The 6,732-nt window shown below is 42.8% G+C and overlaps 1 protein-coding gene across 1 annotated transcript in view; it reads left to right on the forward strand.

Moving 5' to 3' along the window:
• Positions 1-6,081, forward strand: part of LOC122811022 (liver carboxylesterase 1-like) — a 683,437-nt gene extending 677,356 nt beyond the window's left edge. Inside the window, exon 10 of the mRNA XM_044082537.1 lies at positions 4,647-6,081. The gene's annotated coding sequence lies outside the window, so the exon portion shown is untranslated. The remainder of the gene's footprint in view (positions 1-4,646) is intronic.
• The last annotated feature ends 651 nt before the right edge of the window (positions 6,082-6,732 follow it).

Consider the following 6,732-nt stretch of genomic DNA (forward strand, 5'->3'; position numbering starts at 1 on the left):
AGAGGTGATTGGCATCCCTCTAACCCGACCTCTGAAGAGTCTGTGTTCATGCAGACCTTTCATGCCCAGCCCCCTACCTCTAGGGTTACTCCACCTGCCGACGAACTTGTCCGGTTCATCGTGCAGCGTGCATGGAAGGCTCCTGACACCATTGAAGCCATTCCCCGGAGGCCAGATAAAATCTTGTCCCCTCCAGATACTCACCCCCAGTGGTCCAAAGGTCTTCCAGTAGATGCCATTTTGGTGGTGGCCGCAACTAAAAAGGATCTAGCAGAAGAGAGCCAGACTGTCCATCTGCCCAACAAGGAATCCCGGGCACTGGACAGATTAGGGAAGTGCACATTTGCATCAGCAACCTTTGCGGTTAGGTCCCTGAATTATATGGCACATTTTACCAGGCTTCAAAGAGACTTACTTTCTGAGCTCTGTGAAACTTTGGCCGGAGCTGTGTCTGATGAGGTCCATGACAAAGTGGCCTCACAGTTAGCCACCCTTGAATCAGTATCTAACTCTTCTATGCATCTGAATTTTCATGCATCAGAAGGAGCAGCTAGAGCAGCAGGTGCAGGCATAGTCATGAGACGGCATGCCTGGATGCACCTGTGTGACCTCGCTGAACCCTTCAAGGCTTCCTCTCTGAATGTTCCCATTGAAGCCTCTTCGTTATTTAGCCCCAACGTGAAAGACACACTGGCTGGATGTGAACAGAATGGTAAGACCCTTGCTGCAGTGGGCATCCATTACTCTTCCCCTCAACGGGCTTTTTCCAGAAACCAGAAGAGCAGGAAGATGTGGCACAAAAAGTTTCAAGGTTCTTTCCGTGACACACGAGCCAATTTCTCCCTTAGAGTCAGAGGGGGAAACTCATATGAAAGACGCCCCTTTTGGGGTAGAGGAGGTCTGTGAAACCAGGGTTCCAGAGACTCCTTCTCTGGTTGATCCTACCAGCACTCCTGAAGAGTGGCCCAACTGCTTTCCTCTGGAAGCAGTTGGGGGAAGTTTCTCTTTGTACACTTCTGCCTGGCCAACCATTACCACCAACTCTTTGGTACAAAAGATAATAACCAGAGGTTATCATACCCCCTTCGATCTTTGTCCCGTCCCCCTAAGAAACCTTCTTGACATTCCACTCAGTCAAAGGGAAAAAGCAGCATTAGAGATCTCAAAGCTGCTAGAAAAAAAGAGTCATCCAAGTAGTCCCCCCAGACCAGATAGGATCCGGATTCTACTGAAGACTATTTTTGGTGCCAAAAAAGACCGGGAACTGGAGACCAATTTTGGATCACAGCGTATTAAACAAGTTTGCAAAGGTACAGAAATTCCAGATGGTCACAATTCAGTCTATCCTCCCACTCTTAGAAAAAGATGATTGGATGTGCTCTATAGATCTTCAAGATGCGTACTACCACATAAAGGTGGACAGACCATCAAGAAGATTCCTTCGCTTCTGTGTGGGAGCCATTCATTACCAGTTCTGAGTATTACCCTTTGGACTCTCTACAGCCCCCAGAGTGTTCACAAAGTGCATGGCAGTCATCACAGCTCACTTGCGACTACAGGGATTCCAGGTGTTTCCATACCTAGATGACTGGCTCATTACCGCCCCCACCAGACATCTATTAGAAGCAGCCTTGGGATAGTCTCTTCACACCGCAGGAAGGCTAGGCGTAACTATAAACTGGCAAAAATCCAACCTGACCCCATCTCAGTCCATAGAATTCATCAGGATCCTGTTGAATACAAAAAAAACTGCAGAGCATCCATTCCAGAGCACAGAATCTTAATGATAAATAACAAATCATACCGATCCTTTCAAGAGAAAAATCTATGGCACATTCTGTTCTCCAGCTGCTGGGTTCCATGGCAGCCTCCATCACTATTGTCCCCCTTGTGAGGTTCCACATGAGGCTTCTACAATGGCTACTACTCACCCAGTGGTATCCCTTTTAGTACCCTCTATCATACAAGATTTGGGTAACCCAGAGGTGCAAACAAGACTTTATTTGGTGGATGTCACAGAACCCGTCACATTGGTCTTGCCCCTTTACCCCCCCAACAGCCCAAAGCTATAGTGACCATGGACACCTCCCTGATGGGGTGGGGGGAGGGGGGCTATTTCAGGGAAAGACAGTCCAAGGCACATGGTCCGAAATGTAGGCCCATCTGCATATAAATGTCCTAGAGCTGAGGGCGGTGCTTCTAGCATTGCAAGAATTCAGTCCCCTACTACCATCAGGGACTATTGCGATACAATCAGAGAACATGGCGGTAGTCTGGTACATCAATAAACAAGGCAGAAACAAATCTTACCCACTTTGTCGGGAGGCCATGAGAATATGACAATGGGTGATAGCTACCAACTGCTTTCTCATCACAATGCACATTCCCGGGAGTTCCAACGTGATAGCCGAAAGACTAAGCAGGTGCATTCTACAACCTCACGAGTGGTCCCTGAATCCTTTAGTAGCAGTGGAGATTTTCAACCGCTGGGGTCTCCCTTGCTGCGACCTCTTTGCATCCCCAATCAATTAGAAATGCAGCAATTACTTCGTCCTGATTCCCCCTCGGGGACAGTCACCCAGGGACGCTTTAGTCCATGATTGGCCCTCAGGTCTACTTTATGCTTTTCCCCCTCTTCCCCTCATTCCTCAGTTCCTGAAGAGAGCCCGACAGTTGAAGAGCAAAGTAATCCTCATAGCGCCATATTGGCCTTATCAAATTTGGTTCCCCTTTCTATGGCCTCGCCTGCTAGATCAACCATGGATTCTCGATCCAACTCCGGAATAGATCTCCCATCAGCAGAACCTGATTCACCCCAACTTGAACAACCTGAAGCTCATAGCTTGGCTCCTCCACTTCCAGTGATTGCCAGGCAGACCTATCTTTCTTCCCCAGTACGTGACATTCTTATTGCATCTCATAAGTCTTCCACCAGAAATACATATCTCAGCAAGTGGAAAAGGTTTTCTATCTGGCTGAAGGAAAAGCAGATAGATCCCTTTTCAACACCGGTGCTTGTAGTACTGGAATACCTGTCAAGTTTATTCCAATCTGGCCTTTCTGCTTCTACCATTCAGGTTCATTTGGCTGCAATATCTAATTTTCACAATGGTGTCCAAGAGTCTTCCCTTATGTTACACAAATTATGCAAGACCTTTCTAAAAGGCGTAAATAATTTGAAACCCCCTTTTAGAGAATCTACCCAGCCATGGGACCTGTCATTAGTCCTGCAAGCTCTGACAATGCCACCTTTTGAACCAGCTTCTTCATGTGACCTCAAGTTTCTTTCATGCATGGAAAACTTTGTTCTTGGTTGCCATTTCTTCTGCCAGACGTACTTCTGAACTTCAAGCTCTGTGCATCAAACAGCCCTACTTGACCTTTTATAAGGATAGAGTGTCATTGAGAACTAATCCTTCCTTTCTGCCAAAAGTGATCTCTGAAATGTCCATTAACCAAACCATTGAATTGCCTGTTTTCTTTCCCAATTATTCTAACAGGGGAGAGTATTGCCTACATACCACAGACATTCACAGGCAAATTTGTTTCTACCTGGACAGAACTAAGGCTTCTCACAAATCAGATTAGTTATTCTTGGCCTATTCTGGACCTAGATTGGGATGTGCTGTTTCTAAGGTCACATTGGCTAAATGGTTAAATGACTGTGTAACATTTATTTACAAAGAGCATAATATCCCTCTAACTACAGCCATAAGGGCTCATTCCACAAGGGTGGTAGCAACTTCTGCTGCCTTCCATGCTAGAGCTTCTTTACATGACATTTGCACAGCTGCAACTTGGGCTAGACCTCAAACCTTCATCAACCATTACAAATTGGATTTGGCCTCCAGAGGAAGAGCATCTTTTGTTTACTGGTGCTCAGGAATGTCCTTCCATGAGAGCCTCCCAGGAATAACGGTAGCTGGGGACTCTGTCCCGGACGTAAGGAATGCATGAGGATATTAACAATATCAGATAAAGAAGTTATATCTTACCATAACGTTCCATCTGTATTGTTGATTCCCGTTTAGTCAGTACGACCCTCCCTCCTTCCCCCTCCTGAGGCTTATAGTGGATCTCACCATCCGGTTCCCATTAGGTTATTTGACCAGAGGTAGCCTCTACCTTCTTTTGACTTGCAAACTCAAGCTGAGGTAACAGGGAGAGGGAAATTCTGGGTAAGAGTTTAGCTCAAGAGTTTATGGCTGGCACGAGCTTGGAAGATGGCCTGCTTGGTTCCGAGATCGAAACCGACTACCCAGACTTAATGACTGAACGAGGATCAACAATACAGATGGAATGTTATGGTAAGACATAACTTCTTTATTTCCATGGTTTTGGACATGAAAATGTGAAATGGAGATGACAAGATTAGGCTGCCAGTGAATACAGCCATCTGTTCCCATTTGTGGGAATGAATCCTTGCACTAGAATGAAATGATTAATTGCGCAATCAAATATATTGTAATGTGACTTCATTTAAACCATAAAACTTGGGTGGACTTGTCCTCTGAAATGGTTCTGTTCGTCTCTGAATGATTAAAATGTATTGGTTTTGCCATGTTGCAAATGAATAAAAACAGAAAGTAATGTATTATGTTTTTCCTCCTTCATCTCACTTTTTTCCTTTTTTCTCATCTTCTCAGCATGAATGGTCAGACTCCCCCGAAGAAACAAATTTGTTCTAGTTGATGTGGTTTTTATCAATTTCAGTTTAATATCCTCTTTATAATAAACTGTGTTTGATGAACTGAGGCATAGAACATTAACCAAGTCATTATTAGCTGATATAACATCACGTTCCAGTTGTCTTGGTATGAAGAACATTCATTTTGAAAAGATGTACCAAGCACAAGCTGCTGATCGACAGACAAAGGTATATAAAATTACTGGGAAAATGTTTAAGAAGGAACAAAATCACAGCACTGGCCACATTACAACAAATCACAAGGTTACGATGAATGGAGCGGGTTATTTCAACACTGTGTTAATAGTTGCAATGATATGATATGCTATTTACATATTATGTTGCATGAGGCTGTAGTAAAAAAATGACACAGACACCTTTTGCTAAACTGGAAATCTAAAAAATGGATATATGTGACTGTTTACACTTGTGTTATATGTATAATGATTTGTACAATATGTATGAGAATTAAGGTCTGTATATCCAACTACAGAAAAATCTAACCCATGGTGCATTGCAAACCATCCTTAATTCTAGAATTGTTCAAGATAACAGACAGATAAGAGATATAAAATTTGCCCAAATTGTTGCACTCTGTTAAACAAGCAGTGGTATGCAACACCATAGGCCTCAGTAAGCTGTGTGTACCCCAAAGTGATTTAATGAGGCATCAGCCCAGCAGTTAGGATGGAGATTATGGTTTAGTCAACAATTATCACCCATGCTGCCTTCCATAGAGTATTACACTGAATTGTTTTGAAAAGTGGAAATCCACCCATTCTGTTTTAAGAGAAATGGATTCTTAATGTGAAATAAAAACTGAATGGAAATGGAAGCTGAATGGCACAGCTACTTTGCTGGCTGGATTGCCAGTAGGGGTTAATGATGATGGGATTGTGGAAGATAAACATAACAGTTTGCAGTTATCTGTGATAAAGTGTGGAAGTAATGCAGTGTTCTGTAAATTATACCAGTACAGTTAATTTGAGGAGCTGTGACAATTACAGGACATTGTCTTTTATTTATATTTCAAATTTATAAAGGGATGGCTGTTGCGAATTATCTCTTCCTCCCCAAAATAAGTTTCATCTCATGGTTAAATTCATGTTTATGAAACTACTTGTGGTCACAAGTTTTTAATTCTTGGCATAAATTAGGTATGATTTTTTGGTTTGATTAATCTTCTGATACTTATTACACTATTAAAGCAGATTCCTACAGTTCTGCTGTATCCAACTTTACCTGAGATCACCTGTGATTAGAGAGCTGTTGTCGTTTATCATCATAGATTTACATTCCACTGCCAATTACAATCTGTTTGCATATTCATTGTTTAAATACCTTACAGTGGTTATATAAAAATTGTATAAGATTACTCAAGTTATTGATTAATAAAGCTGACATTTAAGGAAATGTGGGTAATCTCTCTTTGTATGTTTGTAAAGTACTTACTAGTAAACACTGATGGGGCACATTGATGTAATGGTTTGCATTGCAGAGCTTGATTGTCTGGTTTTATTTCTGCCTAGAGAGCCTTCTGTCCAGAAGTTGCATGTCCTTCCCGTGTCTCCATGCGTTCTCACTAGAGTTTCAGTTTCCTCATACATCCCAAAGAAATTTTAATAGGTTGAACTGGTCATCCTCCAAATTGGTTAAAGAAGTGTTTGTGTCTGTCTGTGTACTGTGTGTGTATGTGCGCTCGTGTATGCACTTGTGTGTTTCTGTGCATGCCTGTCCACTCAGTCTGCATTGGATGGGCAGGGATAGTTCAACGTCTTATGGACACTGCCAAGATGGACTGCACCTCCCCCTCAGCCCTGAGTAGGACACAGCAGGTAATGGAAATTGGTCTAAACAGTTTACATATTGAAATGTTGCTGAACAAAGTTTCGGGGTGGGGGGCAGTCCATAAAATGTCCAGAGTGTCAAGGACAAAAATCTATTTAATTTATTCCAAAAATAACCCAGACATTTTTCACCCGAAGCGGGACCAGTATTTCTTCTCTACAATTTTGCAGTTGTGTTTATTTCTGAAATACATGATT

This window comes from Protopterus annectens, chromosome 9.part0 (assembly GCF_019279795.1).
Source record: "Protopterus annectens isolate FY-2018-M chromosome 9.part0, PAN1.0, whole genome shotgun sequence".
NCBI classification, from domain to species: Eukaryota; Metazoa; Chordata; order Ceratodontiformes; family Protopteridae; genus Protopterus; species Protopterus annectens.